Source organism: Talpa occidentalis, unplaced genomic scaffold, assembly GCF_014898055.3.
Source record: "Talpa occidentalis isolate TD23 unplaced genomic scaffold, MPIMG_talOcc4v2.1, whole genome shotgun sequence".
NCBI lineage: Eukaryota > Metazoa > Chordata > Mammalia > Eulipotyphla > Talpidae > Talpa > Talpa occidentalis.
The window spans coordinates 139841679-139867511 of NW_026555331.1; the positions used below are offsets into that span (position 1 = coordinate 139841679).

A 25833-nucleotide genomic window follows, 5' to 3' on the forward strand; every position below is an offset into this window, starting at 1 on the left:
TTACAATTCACATCAGATTCACAGGTCAGTCACTGTTCAACACTCGGAGTGAGACTGAGTAGAGTAAAATGAATTAGTGCTTCAGTTTCATCCTTTTTTTCTTATAAAATGTGAGGCTTTAATTTCATCCCATTTTATATAAATTTGTGAAAACCTCAATGGGACATTCTTCATAGCAATGCCGCCTTCTTCTAAGTGGAAATAGAAAGAAGACAAAACTAAACAGTTGTTCAGTTTCCTTTTTTCCCCTACTACCTTAAACATTATCTGAAATATGTTTTATCTCAGCTAAGTCTTCCTTTACTTTAGATCTCAGTTTTCATCATTCCCAAAGAATTCTCTTACATGTGTTACCAGTAAGTTACTACTATATTTTAAATACTATAACTTAATTTTATTCTCATTTTACATATATTTGTGTACAACATATGCCATGAATGCAATTACTTAATTTAAAATACCAAAGAAGAAACACAGTTTAGAACGTTAGTTCCATAAGATATTTCTCCAAGATGGGAAGGCAGGGAGAAGATTGGGATAATTTAGAGTTATGCTTTGCCTTAGGGTCCTATTTAAAAGTGTAAACCCTCATACTCTTAGGGACTAGAAATGTTGCTGACAACCATTAAGCAAAATCACACACAGGTTTTTCTTTTCCTCCCCAGACTACAAATTTATAGCATACCAAGAAGCATGGCAACCTGACTCTTGTCGCAGCTCAAAAACCAAACTCTAAGAGGTTAAAAAAGTGTCTAGGTATGCACCATGTCTTTTTATTTCTATCTTAATTTACAGTTAAGATTTTGGTGCCCCTAAATTAGGTTCACTTTGGTTTAAATGGCTACCTGGGAATAAATTCAGTGCTAGGCTTTTATTTAGTCATTCTTCCTTAAAATTCCTTAGCAGTTTCAAATGTAAATCAGGTGAGATGACAAGGAACCACAGGAAGAAAACATCGGAAATACAGAATGGCATTGGGAAAGGTTTATGGAGCTGGGTGTCAAATGACTTCAATTTTAATTGTGTTTCAACGATGCATTAGCAACAAGTTCTTGGAGAATTTCAGTTCCGCAGACATTTATCAGACACCCACTATGTTCAAAGCATTGTAATAAGTGCTGTAGGAGACACAAGGATAAACAGGATGTGCATCCTCAAGAAACTTATCACCTAGTAGGGAAGAAAGCATGTTCATAAAACTAGTGATAATACTTTATAGAATGTTTGAGTAATGGAGTGGCACTTACAGGAGCACATAAGGAGATAAGCTTCCAATCTGCAGATTGAGGGTGATTTCATGAAGAAAATGAAGTTGGAATGATCCTAGAAGTGTAGACAGGATTTCTGGGTGGGGCTGGACGGGAAAGGTGTCTTAAACAGAAAGTAAGGGTAGAGGAGACAATGTAAGCAAAGGTGTGCAGTACAAAAGTGCAGAGCTGGTTCAGCAAACTTGTTAGACAGGAAGGCACAGATAATGCTGAATAATGGGAGATAAAGTCTGACTACTAGATTAGAATCAGATTGTGGTAGAGCTGAATTCCATTCTGAAGAATTTGGACCTTGTGCTGCAGGTGGGGAAGACAGCAAAGAGAAAGAACGACCTGTGAGCAACCAGCTATGCTAGATGAATGCTCTGACAGCACTGATGTATGAGTGGTGAGCAGAGAGTTAGAAGGCTGGGAGATGAGTTAGAAAAATTCCGTGGGAGGTACAGGCAATGGGAACGGAGAGATGGCAGCTTCAGGAGACATTTGGAAGAGAATTGACAGGAATTGATGACATCTGGTTTTGAGATGCAAAAGATGACTGAGGTTTTTGAGCATTGATGAGTCAAAGGATGGAGAGGCTGAGAATATGGGAGGTTTGCTGGGAAAGATGCTGAGTTGGGTTTTGAGCACATTTAGTCTATTCTGAACACAGGGGCTAAGCCTTTGAGATATAAGTTTGTTCCTCAATCCACTCTTCCCAAAGCCTTTCAATACCTTCTCATATTCAAAGTGAAAGAAAAGTCCCCACAATAGCCCAAAAAGCCTTATGTGTCTTCCCTGTCCCTGCTCAATTTTCCTTTGCTCTTGTTTCCTTTCATGCCCCCCTCATCTTAATGGACAGTAGCCCCAGCAGCCCTCTTAGTGTGCCTCCAAGACGGCCCAACATGTACCTGCCTTAAGGTTTTTCTTGGTGTCTTCTCTGCTGAAAGGCCTTTCCCCAGACAATTTTCATGTTTTACTCCAGTACTTTCTTTAGCTTTTCCTCAAATAACTCCTTTTTAGAAAAGCCTTTCCTGATCATTCGACATAAACCAGCAACCATCAACCCCCCCCACCTTGGTACACTCCCTCCACCACTTCACTCTTCTCCATCATGATTTTCACCACCTGACATTCTATGTATTCACTTGTCTATTATCACAGCCTGGAAACGGCAGCTATTGAAAAAGTAATGAGATAATCCAATGGCTTCGAGGGTGTAATGAGGTTTGTTACTCTCGCACACCATCCTTGGGACTGCGTTGATATGATCCCTTTGAAAAGCTATTTGGCAGTAAATATGAAGCCATAAAATGTTGATGTCCTGGAACATTTTATGTTTTAGAAATTCTGAAAATCAATTCTAAGAGGATAATCTAAACTATGGAAAAGAAAATATGCAGGAAAATTTATATTGATACAAAATTTATAATAGAAAAAAATTGGAAAGATCCTAAACATCTAACAATATAGATAAATAAATTATCATTAACTTTACTTAATCGTATATTATTCACTTGTTAAAAGGGTAGTTAGGAAAAGCTGATTAGCAACAGGGAAAACACCTATGAGACAATGTGGTATTTAAAGGAACAGATTCACACTTGTATACAGCATGATTTCCGTTATCTTTAAATATGCATATGAAGCAAGACTTGGAGGAAATTACCCCAAATGCTGATGTTAAATGCATTAGGCTAATGGGATTATAGGTAGCTTATTTTTTCTAAATCTCACAGATTTTCTATGCTTAGGTTATATCTTTTTATAATGTGGTTGTTTTATTTTTAAAGAAACTTTTTTAATCATCATAAGAAACTGCAGCTACAACTCAACTCACCATCAAGACTGCAATGTCAGGTATTAATGGGAAATGTGAGTTTCTAGGAAAATGGAACCTGTCTTTAGGAATGAGCATCACTGACACCAATGGCTGTGCCTACATCCCATTAGCACCCCAAATCTCAGCTTCTCTACCTCCTCATTTCTGACTTGCTCTTTTCTCCTTGCCCATATATACTTAGGCTGTGTCCTCCTGGCCATGATGGTCACAGACTTGAAATAATGACTAATAATAATTTTAGGAATAAGGAAACTGAGATTTTGAGAGATTAAGCAATTTTCCCAGGTTCACTGACCTACGAGATTACCAAATTGGCACTTAAACCACCATCTTTCTGACCTCAAATCCTATGCCCTTAGCCTGTACATTGACAAAAACACATTAATTATTAAGGTAGCCTAAGTTGATTTATTATATAGATGTTGGCCAGGTGAAGTAAACAATTGAATAACTGAATAATTCAACTTGAAGCTCTCAATCAATTGATTTTGAGTATATTTGTGTCTGAATTAACCAGCACATTGCTTTGGATTTTCTCCATATATGTTCACAATATCTCAGTAACTATTAGATGCCCTATAATTAGCAATTTGAAGTATACTTTAGCTATTTTGATTATCTTCAATATGCAACTTTTTAGTTGTTAACAAAAATTATTTTATCTGTTTTGATTAAAGGCCTTAGTTGATTTAGAAGCACCCTTTAGGGCCAAGAGCAACTTTTAAAATAAAATAAAATAAACCCTTAGTTATCAAATATAAAGGTAGATCCTTTCAAGTTGGCTATTTGGACTTAAGAATTGAGACTACTAATAGAAAACACATAAGCTGTCAAAAAGGATGTAAGATTCAGTTATAACTGATACTATTTCAGGGAAATGTCTAAATGAGATTTGCCATTTAATAACCCATCTACTTCAAGAAACAGTTTAATAAAGATTCTAAGCAAATTTGTTGTAATGAGATTGAAGGGACTGAATAGAATTTTCCATGAAAGAGTGCTCATAATGGTCACCATTATTACAGCTCAACAGTGTTCTTTCTTGCCTGCCTTCCTTGGCGAAAGTTCTAGAAAACCCTTTCAGCTCCCAACATAGATGTGAAGAGTTTTAACATGATCATTTTCATCAGAGCTAACATTTTTAAAAACATCCTCTGAGCCAGACTTTGCTACATACCACACTTAACTATCTCATGTTGGTGCTCAGAATTCAATAGACACTATCATTATAGCCATTTTATAGATAAATAAACTGACCCATAGAAGTATTAAGTAACTAGTTCAAGAGACTCTTTAAAAAATAAAACACAAATATTTTATCTTGATTGTTTCACCTCTTAGCTCTAAGAGATTAACATTTTTAAAAAGGAATGTCTAGATGGGCTTTACAGCTTTTGTGTTAAAAGAAAAAATGAAAGACTTTTTGAATTGCTGTGGCTTTATGCCAGCAAGTAATTCCATTGGAGAAATGGGTCAGTGAGAGCTAAAATGTTAAATATAAAATGTCTGAGCAAATATGTTTTCCTTGGATAGCCTGGGCTCCCTTGCAGCCCTGTCCCCCACCAGCCTGCTTGCTGCTCTTTCTTAGGGTTTTTCATTGGTGGAGCTGTCCTTGGTCTGAGAGGTCAGGAAAGGAAAGTTTTGCCTGGGGTCTTTAACTTCTCACGAAGTTGCTACACCTCTCAGTTGATTTGTAGAAATCTGCCAACCCCAAATGTAGAACAGATTGGGAGGATTCTTAGGGAAGGCCGTGACTCTCTGGAGGATTTCATTATAGTACGTTTAAAAATGGACCCTTCCAGTTGAGCAGAGCTTTCCCACCTTAGATGAGGTTATGGGGAACCTGGAATTCACTTAGTGAATAAAATAGTTTTGAAGACCTACTTTAGGCAGAGTACAGTCCTGAACACAGAGAAGATGTATTTCTGCACTCAAAGATTTAAATTTCTGTGATAAGACACTCATTAAAAAAAAAAAGTTAAGGGCCTCCCTGGTGGCGCAGCAGTTGAGCACTGGGCTGTGAGGCTGCCCGCAGCCTCTGCAGCGCCGGTTCGATCCCCAGCCACCGGGCGAGGGTCCCACATGGCGCGCAGACCTCCTGCCATACCCGCTGCTCCCCTCAGCAGTGTACTGCATCAGTCTGCCTGCTCTGCTCCCCGCTCTGATTCTGGTGAATTCTCTCACCCTCTTGCGCTTCTGACTGTACCCAGTGCTTGTATAAGTAAATAAATAAATCTTTAAAAAAAACAAAAACCCAACCTTTCTGAAAAAAAAAAAAAAGTTAAAATACCCCTTGTCATAAAGAGATGGATCAGAAGCCAATAGGGTGTCCTGGATACCAAGGGTTAGGAGTTCAAGGCAGGATATGGGGGAGGAGGCATTGGATGCTAAAACAGTCAGGGGAGCATCTGGGAAGACAGGAAATTGAGCATAAGGTACTGAAGAGGAGAAAGCTGGCCACAGAGTGGAGTATGCAGTTTAACCCCATTTACCTAAAAATGAAATAAGCAAAAATTGTGCATGTATAACAATGAAGAGAAAAAGAGTTGGAGGGATACCTACTAAATTGGGAGCGGAGGGATGCAGTGGGTAGGTGAGGTGGCGGAGGGAAGGGAAGGGCTAGAATTCCTAAGTATGAGGGTTCGAAATCATATCTCTTAGGATACATATACTTCATATTGTTTGACTTCTTTTTCGAAGAGGATATATTCTTGTATTATTTTGTATAATTAAAAAAATACAAAAATTTACCCCCCAAAAATGTAGGATTTGGCCTGGTAGGTCAAAGGGGAGAAGTTATTCCAGGTGAAAAGAATAGCTAAAGGTGGAAAGCTAGAAGGTATGTTTGAGGAATAATGAGGAGATGGGTGGGGCCCGCACCAAAAGGATGTAACTGGAATGTAGATTGGGGTGGCTGGAGAAAGGCTGTGAGCAGGAGTGAAAGTCTTTCACTCTTCACCAAATGTGATGAAGAAACAATTGAGGAGTTCGGTTCATGGGTAATTATTCTAGCTGGATAAGAATTAATTTTTAGTGTGCCTACTTGAAGACTCAGTGAAGTTAGATAATGTGACCTCAAATCTCCCTGCCATGCACACACAAAAGACAGTGGAAACATCTCACAGTAGTTGTGGCAAGAGAAACTGACTTATGCAACCCTGTTGTTAGATTTTTTTTTTTTTTTTTTTTTTTTTTTTTTTTTTTCAGAAACCACTGAAAGATAGAAATCCATCAAATGCAATCGGGGAGCAGCCACTTATATTTGATCCACAGCATTAATTTAACCATAAATCTTTGTGTAATGTTTGACATGGCTGATGAATAATTCAAATGTATGAGCCCCAGCTTGTAAGAAATGACTTAGTCTGTTTTGTAAAATTTGATCTTAATAATGAAATGACTTTAAAAATGAAATTATTTCAAAAATGAAAATCAGAGGAATTCATTAATATGGCATTTGTTTTAGATTGTTTGTCCTTCCCTTAGGTAAATTGACAATCAATATTTTCCTTAAACTTATGTTTGTAATGATAGCACTATTCAAAGACTATACATGTACACATTATATTTTATTCATACATGCACATTCATATAACAGACGCAGTGTAACAAAAATCTATGGCTGCCTGAGAGAGGGGAAGTCACTGACCTACAAGCCAATTTTGAAGGAAATGTTAAATCTAATAGGAGGAAAAATACTGTAGCTGGTGGGATCTTGAGTCTTGCATTGTGACTCATTTTAAATGATTGGATTCTGGATGAGATGATTTTCTTTATTCACCAACAAGTGGAAGAGGGACACATCATAGCTCTAGAATGATGATGTGAATTAGGTTTATAAAAATGTGGTCTCCACTTACAGCAAATTATCTTGTAACCAGAAGTGATGTTTAAAGAAGAAACTGACCATTGGGTTTAGTTTTCAGTTTCCTTCTTCAAACTTTAAAGTCTTTTAACCTGCATTTTGCCCCTCATGCCCCCACCACGGGCTGTCTGACCTTTTTCAGAGAGGCACATGGAATTTTTAACGGACAAAACTGAGCTTTCCTGCCTGATGAAGGGAAAACACATAACAGGACATAAGAAAGAATCTAAGAAAAGCATTACAAATAATGTGGCCGGAAAGATTATTGATTTCGTATGTTGCATTTTCCTCAGAACCCCTCTCTGTTCTTCTTAATCCTTTAAAATTATTTTGTGGCATCTCTCCCCATCACAAGGATGGGGGCAACATGAGGTGTCTGACCCTGGGAGTTGGGAGAAGGCAGGAATGCAAGATGATCCTGTGCGGTACATGATTAGATAACACAGAAATTTTAGGAAGACTGTTTTTAGAATAAGAAAAATGATCTTTTAAAAAATCTTACCAATTAGAAGTAGTTTATACCACCAATTTGATCAATTCAATCCAGTAAATATGTACTACTATCTGCTAAGTTGATTAAAAAAAAAAAAAGCATGTAGCTCTGATAGCATTGTGTTATTCAACTGGGTTACAGAAGTACAGGATCTCAGCTTCCAGTACAATTTAGACAGAGGATGTCTGTTCTCTGCCTTTCTCCTTTCTGTTTCGGTTTCTCTCGCTCTCTTGCGGAGTCTGTCTTCCTCCCCAGTCTGTCTTCCTCCCTGCTAAATGGACACCCTGTATGTATCTCCATCAGGGAGCAATACATTGTTTGAATAGTATCTAAGTCTGCAATCCTGTAGTTGGGAAAAAAAACTGCTTCCTGAGTTTGATACTTCCTCACTCGTGGAAATAAAATGGATCGTCTCTGAAAGACAACAGCTTAAGCTAAGGCTAAGACAGAATTATTTCTGAGTGCAGAAGTTAGAGAAGGTCATTCTAGGCAGAAAATAGGAGCTGATTTTACAATCACACAAAACTTTTTAAAGAGGGGAAGAAATGGGCATTAGTGAAAAATTGATATGCTGAGAGAAATTAGAAATTGCTATGGAGTTAGGAAATATTTTGGACAAAAGTAATAATAATAGCATCAGTCTAGCTGTACATCAAAGTATTTGAGATGAAACATCCAAAAATATGCAAAAACAAACAAATATCACTTTGTTGGTGCTATTAAAAATAACCCAGAGCATAGGAAAAAATACCCCATTCATTTTCAGTGAACTCAGGTAGTTTATCAATGGTTTGTGATCTAAATTGTATAAGAAAACTTACTACCTACAATTCATTTCTGCTTTCCCTCTAAGTTCAGGGATAAAATTATTAGTTTTTTACTATACCTAATATTTTTATTAAATTTAATTTTATAAAATATGTAAAATATAATACTTATAACATCACCATAAATTTATAATTTACTTATATGATATAATTATTAAAATACATACTCATACTGAGGCACATATTTTCATGAAATGCCATCTTTATTCATGAAAATGCCATCTTTAACTATTTTTAAATATTTTAAGTACTTCAATATTTTGAGACATTAAAATGGTTTATTTCTGGGCTTTAAAAAATGATTTATAAGTGTTTCTCTAACTAAGAGCTAAATTTAGAGGTTCTGTCTTATGTCATAAATAACCTTTATTGGTACAAAAGTTTATATATTGAGGGGCTATAAAGACTTCTTGTCTTTTAAGCCTTATTTACAAAGTTGTTGTTAATTGTTTTCTAATGTGCTTCATATTAGCTTGCCAGCAATAAGCAAAAATAAAGCTGGGACTGTGTCAAAAAAATTCACTGGCCCACATTCATCCTTCTTCAGCAGAGTTTACTCAATAGTGTTCCCCCTTCAGCTACTGTGCCAGCCAGCGGAAACAGCTAGTTGTTGTCTGAAATGAAGAATAATTGGAAACACGGTGCCTGTTTCTTTTCCTGCAAGTAACAATTCATCCATTTAACATTCTTTTGGTGTCCTTGAATTCTCTGCTAGACAGTGCTGTGTTCACTGTTCAGTTGAGGCCAATCGGAGAATTGCTGACCTTCTATCCTGCTGCTGACCCTCCCAAGGTGAAACAGTGACAGCCCACTGATGGCCTGGAGCTCTATCTAGAGTCCATTACATGTGGCTCTCACAGTTTTGTGTAGGAAAATGGACGTCAAGATGGAAAATGGAAGAATCGCAGTAAAGATAAAAGATTATATTTCTGGCTGTTATGGCCCCTACTATATATATAGATACAGAAACAATGCTCAGCAAGGTTAAGCAACTTGCCCAAGGTCAAACTGCCAGCAAGATGTAGAATAGACACGGTCTGGTTCCTGCACCGTTCCTGTGTACCTAACACCACAATATGCTTCCACAGAAAAAGACTGCAAATTATTCTCTTTTTGTAAGGTATAAGTTTGTGGTTTTTATACTGTTACTAGCCATACACATGTACTCATATATACATGCATGTATAATAAGCTTGTAGATTATATTATATATTATATTCATCTATATTTTTGCTGGGTTTTGGCTTCATATTCTATAAAATCATGAAAGAGGTATATTAATATCTATTGCTATGGCTGTCATTTTATCAAGCTATGCTTGTCTTTCTAATGGTTTGATTTTTTTTTTACAATTTGGTGGTATGTTTTTAGTGCATAATAGCTGACAACTATTTTTTAAAATTTATATCAGTACCACAGGAAATTGAGCTGCCTGTGTATAAAATGCTACCCAAATAATAGTGCTTTAAATAAATAGAAATGTGTTTGCAAACATTAAAGATGTTTGATGATAAGAAGTTGTGGGCTGCTGTTGAAATATTTACTGGGAGACTATCTTTTGCACCTTTTAAAGAAAGTATACCAGCAAGTAATTTTAGGATGCATTATTAAAGAAAGACACTGAGAAAAACAAACATTTTTTTTGCCATAAATATAAAAGCCACTGGGAAATTTTAGCATATTGACAAAGATATGACTTTGCACTGAATATAAGTTTTGGTCTTTAGAGATTACTAATAAAGTAAAAAGTTGCATTACTCTCCTTTGACAAATACATACATTTAAGCACAATGACAAAATGCAATACAAACTTCAAGGTGAACTTTGGAACTACATGGTCTTACTATGAATTAATGTGCCAAGCTTGTTAGTATTCCCAGCCAATCCCCAGATAAACAATGTTCCTGTTGTCTTGTGATTCTGGAATTATTTAATTGAAAATATGTGGGTTTTTGGTCTTGAATGAAGCATAAGAAATAAAGGAATCAATGATCTAAAAGAAAAGTTCAGGGTTGGCAAAGCAGTTTTATGGTTACCTGGAATGTAAGCTCCATCTGTCTTTCTGCTCTGCCATCTTTGGTATGTGTTCTCCAAATTATGGTTACAAAGTGGCTCCTGCAGTTCCTGCCATCACATACATAGTCCAGTCAGGAAGGAGGAAATACAAGAAGGTAGGAGTAGCTTCCCACTGGATTAGACTTCAGCAGTTACCATCTGTAACCTCTGCTTACAATTTATTGTCTACCAGAACTGCAAAAGAGGATGGGGGAATTAATTTTTTTTCATCTGGATACAATGCTGTGCCAAATTAAACTGAATGGCACTGAGTAAGCTTGCAGCAATCTCTGCCACGTTGCCTTTAATCATTTACCCTCTTGTTCCCATTTAGAGATTTGGGCCTTGAGTTTGTTTAGTATCGCCACTCCTGCTTTCGTGTTTGCCTGACCTCTATCTGCCCAACCATTTTTTTTTTCAACAGTGTTTGTTTTTTTTTTTAAAGATTTATTTATTTATGCATACAAGAGCTGGGGTACAGGCCAGAGATGCGGGGGAGGAGGGGTGAGAGGATTCACCAGAGACTGAATGGGGAACAGAAGAGGCAGAATGACTGAAATACACTGCTGAGGGGAGCAGCGGGCGAGACAGGAGAGGTCTGCTATGCCATGTGGGTTGCTCCTGGGCTGGCCGGGGATCCAACTGGTGCTGTAGAGGCTGAGGATTGCTTCATAGGATGGTGCTAAACCCCTTTTGCCACCAGGGAGGCCCCTGCCCAACCATTTATATTCACAACATCTTTGTCACTTTGAAGTCATAGCTGAGTTTGTTTTTTAGCCCCATCTGGAAGTTTGTCTTTTGAAAGGGAAATTCAACACAATCAAATTTGGTATTTTTATTTTTCCTACTTAATTTTTTTCATCATTGTTTCTTTTTTCCACATGTCCTTAGATTTTTTGGCTTGATCATTTTTTAAAAAGTTATTTCCCCCTGCTGTTGAATTATAAGTTTTCCTATGACCTGCTTACTTCTCTTAAATAAATCAATGCTTTTTCAGAATGAGTAGCCCATATGCCTGTATTGCAAAGGCTCGTTGTAAGAGGCTGAGGATGAAATACAATTTATTACTTCAATAGTGAGGTAACTTCATTGGCACCATGTAATTATTAAGGAGGTTTATTTTCCTCACTTCCTTTAACAAGGAGCTGGCAATGAGTATCTCACCCAATCCCAGGCGGATCTGAAATGGGCCCTGTTTTGACGAGGACACTCCTCTACGTGGCACTTCCAGCGTCCTTTCAGAGCCCAGCTGTTGGAGGAAAAAGGAAAGTCATTACCCTAGATCCTAGAAGTCCGCGTGAGGATGAACTATGATAAGTGCTCATCCTTACCTTTCTCCAAGTCTTCCCTGAATGCAAGACGAGTCATCACAGCTGATAAAGCAAATGCCGGTAATGAGAGGCTCTGCGGGCATTTTGTGAGGTGACTTCCCCACTGCCACTTGTTTTTAAAAGAAGTTTTAAAGCCTTTTTCCATGGAAGGTTTGACTTCTACAGAATTTCTTGCAGTTCTGTAAGGAATGTGCCTATGAAATTTAGTTTTGGATCATTTGGTGAAATTATTAAGCTTGTTTGAAACTTTCACATTTATATTGAATATATTACTTTTGAAAAGAGCCTCCTTTCTCTCATCTGGCTCCAAATTATACCTTCCACTTCATGCCACAGCAGTATGCTTGTTCCCATGAGCAATCAAGAATCTAAAAACAAATGAATGGTACAAGTGTTACCATCAGGTAGAGCTTTTTCTGTTTTCACTATGGGGAACAATAGAAAAGAAGAAAACAAAGTCTTGTTAAAGCCATATAACTTCTACCAAAGTCCATCATTCAAATTTATTTTGAAATAAATTTGAAAAATTATTTGAAAAATAATTATGAAAAATTAAAAAAATAATCATTGAAAAATTATTTTAGATCCCCTATGTGTATAAGTTGGCTACAAACTGGTATACATTTTTGATAAATCTTAGGACTATGCTATGTAGCTAATTGTACTCTGTAGCAGTTTATATAGCTCTATCTCATAAATTAAATAGCATATTGCATACAAGAAAGCCTTAGTATTAAAACATTTAGGGGCCTCTCTGGTGGCATAGGGAGTTAAGCACAGTGGGTTAAGCACAGCACTATGAAGCTATCCTCAGCCTCTGCAACACGAGTTCGATCCCCGGCGGGCCAGGATGCTAAACACAAGGTGAAGCAGACCTCTCCTGACTCTCCCGCTGCTCCCCTCAGCAGTATATTTCAGTCAATCGGCCTGTTCTGTTCCCCACTGTGTCTCTGGTGAATCCTCTCACCCCCCCTGCACCTCTGGCCTGTGCCCCAGTTCTTGTATGCATAAATAAATAAATATTTATTTATTTGTTTGTTTGTTTGTTTGTTTGTTTTGTTTATACATGCACTGGGTACAGTCAGAAGCGCGGGAGGGTGAGAGAATTCACCAGAGCCAGAGCGGGGAGCAGAGCAGGCAGAAGGACCCAAGTACACTGCTGAGGGGAGCAGCGGGCGGCAGGAGAGGTCTGCGCGCCATATGGGACCCTCCTCTGGTGGCCGGGGAGCAGCCGGGGATTGAACCGGCGCCGCAGAGGCCGCGGGCAGCTTCGCAACCCAGCGCTCAACCGCTGCGCCACCAGGGAGGCCCAAATAAATAAATCTTTAAAAAATATATTAAATCATTTGGGTTTAATATTTTTCTGTGGGGTGCTTTCTCCCTATAGTGTCAAGTGCGAGATGATCCCTTCCCAGTATCTGTCACTTACTACATATTGCTGGACAGAGTCAAAGAATCAGTTCTGTTGTCAGAAGTGCCTCCCTTTCCATCACTTCTAACTTCAGCAACATTTAAGACAAAGAGACCAAGACATAGTGTTATGGAAAGAGAATAATTGTTACGTTTTTTAAAAAAAGATTTATCCATCTATGCATACAGGATCTGGGGTGCAGGCCAGAGGTGCAGGGGAGTGAGAGGATTTACCAGAGACAGAGTGGGAAGCAGAACAGGCAGACTGACTGAAACACACTGCTGAAAGGAGCAATGGGTAAGTCAGGAGAGGTCTGCTGAGCCATCCCTGACTGGGGATCAAACTTGTGCTGCAGTGGCTGCAGATAGCTTCATAGGTTGTGTCTTAACCCCTTGCACCACCAGAGAGGCCCAATTTTACATTTTAAATCTATCCCTTTCTCTTCCTCTTCAAATATCCTCTCTATTCTTGTCAGTAAAAGGGCTGGCCTCATATTAGCCCCTGATGCAGAGAGATTTAAAGGGGAGAAAGAAATGTGTTAGATGAGGGGAAAAACAATCATTTTAGGAAATATATATAATCTAATTTGAATATTAAAATATATTGGGCCTCCCCTGGTGTCGCAGTGGTTGAGCGCTGGGTTGCGCAGCCTCTGCAGCACCAGTTCAATCCCCAGCCACCAGTGAGGGTCCCGCAAAAAAAAAAAAAAAAAAAGAGGCATCCCAAGGTTGACCACATATTGCCAGTTATTGAAGCTGAATAATGGGTTCATGAGGCTAAAAGTTGGGTTCATTTTTACTATTCTTTCTAACATGATTGAAACTAGGCATGATTGAAACTTTCCTAACAAAAGGCTTTTAAAAGAAAATAAAGGAGATTTCAGAAAATAGTTCTGGATTGGTTAAGTCTGAAAAAATGATTCATTTTTTTATGCCTCATAAGGAACATCATTAACTGTTTGTCAATGGGGTTTTAAAGTCGTCTGGATTCAATATGTCAGAAATATGCCTCATCTTTGTATATAAATTCTGTAGTTGACAGTCTGTGGTTGAACTTGGGAAAAAATAGACTTCCATAGCTTTCATGTAGCAATTAAAAATACTGAAATTTAACATCTTCAGTAAGAGAAGACAATATTTAATCGAAATAAGTTCATCAGTTCTCTAGCTATTTTTACTTTCATGGTATTTGCACCCAGAGCATTAGCTGAGGAATCAGAAGTCGATGTGAGTTAATGCCTAGAATGTACAATTCAGTTTGTGTCTTAGTGAGTCCATTTTTTCCCTCCAATTAAGTGAGAGAAACCCCTGAGACTAAACTTTATATTATCTAGAAGCAATTTGAGAAAAACCTATGTTTAAAAGAAGATTTTTTGTATGCAACATACAAAATTTTGTTGCCGACAGAAAACTGTCTTCTTTGCTAAGGACAAATAGAAAATAAAGACTATAAATAAAGGAAACATTCTAAAGTTCCGGTTCGTGGTATCATCTTTTCATTAAGTTTCCCATGTAAGGGGCCATGTGTTTCATTTTCTTTTCAGCTGGCCTTGGCTTAAAGCAGTCTGCCACTTTCATGTTTGAAGCCTGTGCTAGAATATAGAAATATGCATATGAGTGGGCTAATGTAGCCCAAGACAGGCTTTGAAACTCTAATGGGATACAAATGCATTGATCGCCAGGAGTCCTGTGTGAGATGTGACCATGGCATACTTTGTGACTTTTATGAGTTGGTTTGCTTAGAATCCATTCAAATTTTAAAGTAATCATGGGTGAAATGCACTAGGAGACACTGAGGGCTTTGCCTCTCAAAATTAAATCCTGAGAGGGCCTCCCCGGTGGCGCAGCGGTTGAGCGCTAGGTTGCGAAGCTGCCCGCAACCTCTGCAGTGCTGGTTCGATCCTCGGCTGCTCCCCGGCCACTGGAGGCGGGTCCCACATGGTGCGCAGACCTCTCCTGCCGCCCGCTGCTCCCCTCAGCAGTGTACTTCGGTCCTTCTGCCTGCTCTGCTCCCCGCTCTGGCTCTGGTGAATTCTCTCACCCTCCCGCGCTTCTGACTGTACCCAGTGCTTGTATAAATAAATAATAAATAAATAAATCTTAAAAAAAAATTAAATCCTGAGAAATAAAACCCCTAAAGGCACTGAATGAATGTAAGGGAGGAAGGGTAAGATAATATTTATCATTAAAAATCAATCAGCTGTGTACTGAATGCCTCTTCTAAAGAATTTTACATTTTAGTAGTTACCAAATCTTGGTTTACAAACTACTTCCACATACATTATTTTATCTTATACTTCGATTAAAACAGTGAGGGAAGGGGGGGAGGGGTGTGTGTGGGGGGAGGGGACAATCTTATGACAAAGAAATGGCATCTCTTAGAGACACGCTTCTTGAAGGTTTTACTACCAGATGAAGTAGGCAAGGGCCATTGAAATGACCCATGTCTCTAGAAATAGCCCTTTTCAGTGTCCTTCAGCCACCAACATTGTGCTCCCCCATTCTGTGTTTGATCTCATGGAGGTTTCAAAAGCAGTAGAGACATGAGTCCTGCCCTATGGAGCTGAATAAAAAAATGCAAGTTTTACATAATGAAACAAGCAGAGAATGATTAGATGTTAAACAGTATGAAACTGGCTATAAATACAATAACATTTGGATTATTTTAAGACAAGAAGGTGCTATAAATTCTACTCAAGCTCTGAAAAATGCATTTGCAAGTTTTCAAGAACATTGGTCAATCTGTTTCTTGAGCCTTCCAGCCAGGTGAGGGTTCCCTGGATTTTTGATGGGGAGCAGCACCTGTAGAGTAGAAAGTGGGAGACACTACCTTCCCATACCTTACCTTGAACTTGCAGGTACAATGACAGCTCTGTAGTGACACAGGCTTCTAAGAGCTGATTTTTGAATCTTTGAATTCTTAGTGGCCTCTGTTTGTGCCTCAGACTGAGAACTGGAAACATGTGGGAGCTAGTTGGGACACTGATACATCTTGTTCAGTCCTCTAGGCCATAACTGGAGGCTGAAGAAAACTGCCAGAGGCACAAGAATGAGACATTTGTTCCACATTCAGAGGGAAAGTGAACTTCAAGGGTCTGCTGGGACTCTGTGATCACTTTTATTTTCTGATTTTCTAATACTCTAACCTAAAACTTTCCAAACCCATGTTTGTTTCAGAAGCAAAATTCTGCTGGAAATATCTGTTCTTTCTTTTTCAGCAGAGCCAGTCCCTGCCTCTGTCTCCCTACTGAGTGGCATTTTGCTTAGGAGCCCCCAGGGCTTAGTGACTGGTAGTAATCCAATGCACATGTTGGGCCAGATAACCAGCATTATAGATATCCCTATGTAGTCTTCTTCAAAATGCTAATTTGCTTCATTGGAAGAGTGTCCATTGGAATAGGCCAGCATGGACCCATCTGCTGTATAATTCTGCTTGCCACCAGGGAAGAGTCAAAACAGAAGTCACACGCTGGTTGAGTTGTGTTAGGGTAGCTCCTGAAGCATCACTGCTGCTTCCCCCCACTGCCCCCCAGAGGAGGAGAAGGCATGGAGAAATCAGCATGGAGTTCAAAGTATAACCGTAATGTTCTGTGTGTAAATGGGAAGGTAAGTGTGCACTTTGGAGGTACTGTCAACACACCCAATAACACTGCTTGTTTGTACTGAGTAACTGAGTGTAAATGTGAACACAATTCTGATTCTAAAGCCCAAGCACATAACTGTTTCTGCCAGACCACCCATGTCCTCAAAGATGCGTACTTTAAATTACTTTTCCAGGCTTGGCAATGGATTTATGTTGAGTCACTAAAGCTTTGATTTCATCTAGTGGTTATGAATATGGACTCTGGAACCAGCTCTGTTACATACTGTCCATGTGACCTTGGGCAAGCTACTTAAAAAATTCTCTTCCTTAATCCCCCGTTTGTGAAATGGTGATGATTATAGCTACCTCATAAAGTTGTTGTTGGGATGAAATAAATGGAGACGTGTAAATAGCTTAGAACATTGCCTAGCATGTATTATGTGCGTGCAAGAATTAGCTGTTTTCTTTCATTCATCTAATACTAATTTAAAATCTCTGCTCCAGGTGCTGCTAGGTGTTGACAAGTAAAAACAAAATAGGACACAGTATGTGCCCACAGTATGTTTATCCTCGAAAGTATAGGCTTGCGTTTTAGTTATCTTTTCTACCTAACACAGTAGTTGGGAGGTACTCAATGTTTTTCAATATATGATTGGACAGAGGGAACGGGCAAGTATACCGATAATTTCAGTGAAATGACTGTATTTTAACAGTGCCTGGCACACAGTAAGTGTCTGGTACCATATAAACATTCACATTTAAATTATTAATTTAGTAAAACGAATGCTGAGACTGAGTGTGCCGACTGGAGGTTGAGGGCGAGGAGGTGGAGGTGCACTCGGGGAAGTCTTCCAAGAGGCAGTATCCTTGAGCTTAGTTTTGATCAGCGAGTAGGCGTTAGCCAGTAAGAGAAGAGGGCTAAGTGTGTTCCAGGCAGAAGGAACATTGTGTGCAGAGCTAGAGAGGCGTGAAATAGCACAATACATTCAGGGAGCTCCAAGTCGGCAAGTACGACTGGAGCCCCGTCCTCACTGTGACATACAGGCGTACATTTTTGAAATGAGTATTTGAGATGAGAGTCTGTGAAATGAAAGAAAACAAAGGAGACGTCACTTGTGTCACCCTGGCCTTTAGCATTAACTAAATAACCAGTCCCTGACTGAGTGGCTAGGGAATTACAAATTGTTGGGTGGAGTGCTTGCCTTGGTACGAAGGCCGTTAGTCTCTGAACAGCCTTGCTTTAAAGTGAGTTCCTTCTTGTCTTCTGGTTGAGGAAGTAAATTCCTTTAATTTATCTGTTTTTTCCAAGTAATTGAGATGAATCATAAATACGTTGGTGGGATCATAGTATAGATGAAGATGTTTTGTGCATAGTAACAGAGATTGCTCTAGATCAAGGCTTAGCAAACTCTGACTTATGGCCCAAACCCTATCTACCGCCTGTTTTTGTGATTAAGTCTTTTTGGAACACAGCCATGCCCATTTGTTTACATGGTGTCTGGGGCAGCTTTAGCACCACAACCACAGAGTTGAGCAGTTGTGACAGAGTCTGTATGGCCTGCAAAGCCTGAAATATTTACTAGCTAGCTCATTACAGAAAGCATTTGCCAATCCTGCTCTAGAATCATCTCTTCTAATCTGATAAGGAAAAACTATCTAAATATTTAAAACAAGAACCAACATGGCAAAACTGGAGGTTGTTAGAATTTTAAAATTCACTATCAAAGAGAAAGAAGATGGCAAATATATTCACCATGGGGGGATGCAATAAACATGCATCAATGAATGAACATAGATTCCATGATTGGCCTTCAATTTTATTCGAAGCTTCCTGGCAGTCAGGAAAATTAAAAAGGGAATCGGTCATCTACATTAGTTACCTATTTCTTCATAACAAACAAACTTAAAACTTAATGACTTAAAATACAAGTCATTTGTTTTTCTCATGAGACTATGAGTTGGCAGAGTTGTTCTTCTCATCTGGCCAGGACCCAGCTGATCTTGGTGGGCTTGCAAGGCATTTGTGGTCAGCTGGGCCCTGCTAATCTTGGTGGGTTTGCACAGACATTTGTGGTCAGCTGTGCCCAGATGATCTTGGTGGGCATTTGTGGTCACTGGCATATTAACTCTGGGCTGGATGGTCTGGAAATGACCTCATCTCTGTTGTACATGATTGCTCATTCTCAGGCAGGTTAGCCTAGACTTGTTCATGTAGCAGTGGCAGGGTCCAAAAAAGAAAGTGGTAGCATACGCTTGAAGCTCAGGCTTATAGCTGGCAGACAATTACTTCTATTGCGTTGTAATGGCTAAAGCAAGTCAAGCAACTCACCCAGATTCAAGGGATGGGGAAATAGATTATAACTCTTGATGGGAGGAGCTACAAAGTCACATTGCAAGAGGTAGGGAAATAGGAGGGAAAGAATTGAGGTATCAATTGAAAATAATCAGTATTGAGAATAGCATGTATTCTAACCATACAAATTTTTTGTAAAGTCATCTCTGTGGTCTGAAGTGGAAAGGAATAGGGGCCTCCCTGGTGGCGCAGGGGTTAAAGTCTCAGTGCTATCAAGCTATTGCCAGCCACTGTGAATGAGTTCAGTACCCCGCCATGTTGCTAATCCATGTGGTACAGCAGACCTCTCCTGTCTCACCCACTGCTCCCCTCAGCAGTGTATTTCAGTAGATATACTTGTTCTGCTCCCCACTCTGTCTCTGGTGAATTCTCTCACTCCCTGAACCTCTGGCCTACAGCCCAGTTCTTGTATGCATACATAAATAAGGATAAATCTTTAAAAAAATAAAGTGGAAAGGAACAGTCACCATACATCAGTCTATTCAACCCCACCCACATATATGAGTCATCAGTGTCTTCAACTAAGTGGACCCATGTCTAGCTAATGACAGATACAGAGGAGTGGAAAGAAGCTTGTCAGAATGTGATACATGTCATCTGAGACCAGACCCATAATAAAATACTATGTTGACGGATTTCACCAGGGAATCAGACTGGGTTTTAATGGGTTAAGAGAATAAAGACAAGCATTATGCTATATGACCAAACTAAACATTAGCCTAAACAGACCTGCAATATTCTTGCTGACCATTCCCATTCACCTCCACTTCCATTATCAGGTGGCATAAAACTGATCACTCTATATACATTGATGTCTCTGGATGTGACTGTGATTTAAAAGATAGAGAATAAACATTCTTTTTTTTTTAAACTCATTACCATGTGATGATTTTTTAGAAAATGATTGCTGGAATATCTTCATTAATACTAACCTTGCCTCAATAAATAATGTTAAGTATAAATAGCACAGTGATGTAAAAAATCCTCCTTAACCATGGAAATGCAGATTGCTACAGGACCTACTAGTTGGGAATTCATCCAAAATAGAGTAAGTTTGCCCTGGAGCACTCAGAGAAATCTTTGTAGAGACAGGAAGTGGAGAGTGGATGGATACAACTTTGGAGCAGGAGGTAGTGAGTTCTGTTGCTGGAAAAATCAAGAAGGCTGTCAGCAAGAAAGTATGAAGAAAGTCAACATAAGTAGCCTTTGTTCCTTACAGTCATTCAGAATCCCCCAAAAGATGAAAAACAAAACTCCCACCCAACGTAGACAAAACCACATGACCTAGTTTTTGAGGACATTCTCTCTGACTTGTGTCAGTCAGGGGGCTTGGCCTATTTCACAAGAAGCCACCGCCCCTACACGTATCCTTCCTAGGTGCTGCCTCCATCAGACTTCTGTAGTAGTAGCAATAGTGCATGGGAGGAACATGACAAGATTTCAGGAACTATTAGACGCCTGTTGACTCAGACATTGGGACCCACTGTGAATGGAAATATCTTTCAGCTTAGGTGCAGTGAAAAGGAACTGAACTATTGACATTATTGAAGAGGAGGAGACAAAACTCCCAGGATGCTTGCAGATGACTTGTTTCTGGGAGGGTTGGGGGAGGTAGGGATGTCTCGGGAAAAGCAAATCAAGCTTCCAAAATTTTGGTGCAGGAACTCAGATGTTAACCTTGGGCAGGTTACATAAAGGTTAAATGCTATCAAAGGTATAAATACCTAACTATACCTCCCTTTATGTAGAAGAGTAGCTTTCAACAAATATTGGTTCCTTTCCTCTCTCTGCATCTCCCACCCACCTCAGGGAGTTATTAAAAAAAAAAAAAAAGACCTGTCAGCCAGCTGCCATTGGAAAGATGTCAGATAGGGCAAATTGCTGATAGGTGGTAACAGTCAAGAAAATCCACGTTCATGTGGTAGAACAGAGCATGTCACGTCTGCTGCCCCTCTCCTCCTCACAGCTTAAAGTCAGCGTAAGACATTCCTTCCTTTCTGCCGAGGAAGTGAGTGTGTTCTCTCAGACCTACCTTGGCATTCCTTGATGTCTTAGAGAAGCAGATGACCCCGGCTGAGCAAGACTGTCAGCAGAACAGCAGCCCTTGATGCTGCAATTGGAAATTTCCATTCTTTGCTTGCAGCTCTGAAAAAAAAAAAAAAAAATCTAAAGAGCCCAGTAGCTGGGAAATTTCCACGATGGAAAATTTTAACATATTCTTTAGCTCTAAACTATGCAGGTTTATAGAGACTATTTTTTTTTCTTTTGGTAATTTCCTTCTTTAACAATAATTTATGAACATGGTAACACTACAGCTGTGGAAATAAGGAGGGCAAGATGACTTGGGGGGGGGATGGGTACAGTTTAGCTACTGGGCGGTTGTACTATAAACATCTTTGACCACCCAAACCATAGAAATCCAGATCACTACAAAACCCACTGGTTGGGAACTCATCCAAAATAGAGCTAGTTTGTCCAGGATCACTCAGAGAAATCTGTGTAGAGACTGGAAGTGGATGGATACAACTTTGGAGCAGGAGATGGTTAGTGCTGTTGCTGGAAAAATCAATCTCAGGCAGATCTCTTCGACCATGGTTTTAAACATAAAGGTGCACAGGAATCACCTGGGAATCTTGTTAAGAAGCAGATTCTGACTCAATAGGTCTGCACTGGGACTGAGACTATTTCTAACTGGCTTCCAGGTGATGCTGAAGCCACTCTCCTCAGTGCCACACCTTATGAGGCCAACAGGTCCTCATCACTATGAGGTCAACGTTGCCTTCAGTAGCAAGACACAGGCAAAGGGAGGCCAGAAGTGAGTTCTCTTGGGGTTGTTTTCTCAGGTTACAAAGCTAAGGTCTAAGAGTAGAACTGAATGTCTTCGGGAATGATGCTTCACGCAAGTCTGGATAGGATGGATCTTTTGAAATGTGGGGATGTGAGCAGTTACCAGTGACCTGCCTATTCTAACAGGTTCAATTTGGCAGTTTGTAGAACTCAGTGGCTTTTCAGAGTAATCCCTATGATAAGCTATGAAGATTCCTAAGGTGGGCTTGCCTTTTGAGTGACATGTCAGATGAAACACAAAATGACCCAAATCCAGTTGTTGAGGGAAGACAGTTGGCCATAATGTGTAAAGGGGGAAAAGAATTCAGGAAATAAATTGCTTCCATCCCAGTCAGAATAATTGTCTTACATTAATTTAAATTAAATAAAAAGGGAATAGGAGAATTTTCCATTTTACTTAATAACTATCTCACCTTTGTGCTATTCATGAGAAGGGAGGGGAGGGAAAGAGTGGGGAGATGAGAGGGGAGGAGAGGAACTCAAAATCCAATCTTTGGCATCTTTATTCCAGGGTGTTCCCTCCAATTGATCTGTAATGCATTTGCTCTGTGTGTCTTTAAAACAACATTTGTCCTATTTTTCATTTTCCATTTGATTGAGTTCTGGATGGGTTATTACTACTTACTTTTCAAATTAAAGTAGACAGAGGAGCATATGGGGGAAAGGAGGAGGGAGATAATCATCATGAAAATGCGGTGTTGAAATCAGAGTATAACAAGCATGAAATGAACTTGATAATAAACAGTATTAAAATATATATATCAAAAGTAAATAGTTCTGGTACCGTAGTATCTACATAATATTTAGAAAGTCTAACTGGCTTCAGGATTGTGTAGGGATTTGGATTTCTAGAGGTTGGTCGACATCTTCCATTTGAAAAATCTTCATTGTGGGGTTAAGGTATGATTTAGCATTGAAACAGGATTCCTGATTACTTAAGTTAAAGAGTTACTTGGTTTTTTCCTACTATAGGGCTCAATTATTCACCTATGAATCATCTTTTTTTAATTTATTTTATTTTATTTATATAAGAGCTGGGGTACAGACCAGATGTGCAGGGAGGGTGAGAGGATTCACAGAGACAGAGCAGAGGACAGAACAGGCAGATTGATGAAATACACTGCTGAGGGGAGCAGCGGGCGAGACAGGAGAGGCTGCTCAGCATGTGGGATGCTCCAAGGCCGGCGGGGATCAAACCGGTGCTGCAGAGGCTGCGGACAGCTTCACAGCGCTGCGCTCAAATGCCTGCGCCACCAGGGAGGCCATCATTTTTCATTGTTGCACAATGCATGCATTTTCATTTTGGTTATATTCCCCATACAATTCCCACCCCCCTTATTTTGACCCTAATCCCACCTCTCCTCCTCTACTGCCCCCGTAGTGTGTCTCTGGTTTATAGTTGCTTGTTGATTTTGATTTTTTCTTTGTTATAGTCTTTTTCCTGGTCCCTTATTTAGGTTTTCTAAACCATCTTAAAACTTATGGCCAATCATATAGAATATACTTGTTCTATCTTAAGTCATAGTCTCTTAATAATAAAGTTAGCATTACTGATTGCTTACAGCAGGGAGGCATTATATAACAGACTTATAAGATGGGACCCATTGTTATATAGGTGAGAAACTGCCATTTAGAGAGCTTAAGTAAATTGCCTTGGATCCATACATGATGACTGATCACAGAATAACCTTCTTTGGCCAGCCCCATTTACCTTTTTCCAAATCCCACAGCTACATCTCAGTTTCATTTCCCTTATCACAGACAGATGGATAGATAGTCCTTCTCAAGTTTAACAACTTCACAGAGCTTGATTCAAATACTGAATGTTGTTAGTTGCTTACAGCTGCTATTTCTCTAGCAGTGCTCTAAGTCCAGGCAAACTCTTTTGAAGAGCTCATTAAAACTGCTAAAATAAAGTCTTAGAAGCAGGTGCATTCATTAGCTGAAATGCAGACGATTATGTTAATATCACATTCAGGTGACAAATTTAAAGCCATCAAAATCATGGAGGATAAAAGGATTTTCAAAGCTAAAGTTAACTTCTTCCTTTGTGAGGCTCTTTGCTCTGTTAAACATGTGACTGCCTGTGCAGCTGTCAACATGGGCACCTCCAATGTTACTTCACAAAAATAACGTCGTTTTTGCAGTATCATATTTCCTTTACAACTTCTTGGGTCTCTATTCTGGAAAAGAAAGGTAAGGAATTGCCGACAACCCCAGTGCTGTTTCGAAGTAGGAAATATGGCACCTCATTTGCCATTTATTTTCAGGTTGGGATCAAGGGTAGTGGGGAAACGTTAAAGAAAATGGTTAAATTCTGTGGATGGTGATGCCAGATTTGGATCAGATAAACCAACAGCTCTTTCACGTAACCGTTTTTTGTTTGTTTGTTTGTTTGTTTGTTTTGCTCAGGTGAATATTGACCATGAAATATGTACATGACCATCCATATGGATTTAGGAGGCTATAAATCAGATGTTAGTAATAGTTACACCAGGATGATTTTGATTTTCTATTTTTTGTATATTTTTATATTTCTCAAATTTTCTACAATGAGTACATATTAATCTTTACATTTAAAAACCAGTATGGCATAATTAATCTCTCCACATGCAGTTTTTTTTCACCTTTAAGGATATCTTACCATTTAACTGCTTAGCACATAGCAACTGGACGAAATGTTTCTCTAAAGTCCTTTCTTCTCAAATCTGGGACATTGACTCTTCCTTTCAGGAGAAAATATAAGAAAAAGAGTACTAGGTATCCAACCACTTATAAAAAAATTATAAACATGCTTCAAGATTTTTATGTCATTTTTCAGAACCTCAATCAAGTGTGCATTAATCAAAATGATTGCATCTGCCACTTGCAAAGGAAAAAAATGAACAACCTTTTTAGGTTAAATTTATTTATTTATTTTTAGTTACATATGCTGGAAAGTCTTTGTAAGTTAATGTTTGACACTTTTTTTTTCAAATGCTGTGCTACAATGATTGTATTTGATTGCAAAATTTAAATAACAAAGCTGCTATATATGCAAACCCATCTATTTCTAGGGCATGTTTACAAATAATGTGTATGTGTAAATAGTTTGAATTAAGAAATTGAACAAGTGCTCAAACAGTGTAAATAGTCCTATTTTTGCCTGACTTCCTCTTCAACTCTTGTTCTGTCTTGCCCTGTACATAATTACTTTCTCTTTTTCCCTACACACTTAAAAGGCCATTGACTCCATTTAAAATGAGAAGCATACAGAAGCAGGAAACATCTCTTTCTACATACATTTCCTGGTCAACAGTGGCCTCACTGAATCCCTGCTTTAGATTCCCATAAGTCTCATTAGTTGGGACTTACATAGGGCGCGGACCATTCCTTCCACTGCTGGACAGCTCCGAGTGTTCTAAGACTACTTTCCCACCACTCACTCCATCTCCTGTTTAATTCTCAGGGCTGCCACCTGCACAAAATCTGCAGGTTCAAGACAAAATGAAGAAAGAAGAGACTTCTGTCCTTCCAATATGGTGCATCTGCACCATAAAAGATAAGGGGGTAAACTTCAGAGCACAGAATTGAAAGAAGAGAGGAACTTGAGAGGTCGCTTTAGTTTTCTTTAAATGTATGTGTCTTCTCTGGAGTATACTTACAGTCATCCAACCTGACCTTAAAATTTTGTAATAATGAAAACTGTCCTATTTTTTCACCTTTATGCTGATACATGGGTAGATAAAAAGCACAAATAGCATTACAACCAGAATGCCAAAAAGGAAAAAAAAAAAAAAAAAGGAATTATTCGTAATCCTACCACCCTTTAAAAAATCAACTATTTTTGAATTTCTGTTACTAATCGAGGATCCCCTAGTCTCAAGTAAATATAACCTTTAAGTTCCGTGAGAAATATAAAGAGACTGAATATATCATTTGGCTTAAAGACACTGGAGATTTTATTAGTCCATGGTGTCCATCACACCATGAGAGTCAG

At 39.0% G+C, this 25833-nt stretch overlaps 1 protein-coding gene and 1 long non-coding RNA gene across 3 annotated transcripts in view; one reads left to right on the forward strand and one right to left on the reverse strand.

The window, feature by feature from the left end:
* The window catches only part of MKLN1 (muskelin 1), a 279842-nt gene that overhangs the window by 37988 nt on the left and 216021 nt on the right, over positions 1–25833 (forward strand). The window lies entirely within an intron of this gene.
* Positions 7–25833, reverse strand: part of LOC119247109 (uncharacterized) — a 35971-nt gene continuing 10144 nt past the window's right edge. For both annotated transcript variants that reach the window (XR_005125645.2, XR_008550862.1), the window contains 8 exons: positions 24499–24580; positions 21040–21152; positions 15917–16103; positions 11935–12029; positions 11662–11840; positions 11495–11579; positions 10312–10525; positions 7–191 (listed from right to left, as the gene is read on the reverse strand). This is a non-coding gene — a long non-coding RNA (uncharacterized LOC119247109). The remainder of the gene's footprint in view (positions 192–10311; positions 10526–11494; positions 11580–11661; positions 11841–11934; positions 12030–15916; positions 16104–21039; positions 21153–24498; positions 24581–25833) is intronic.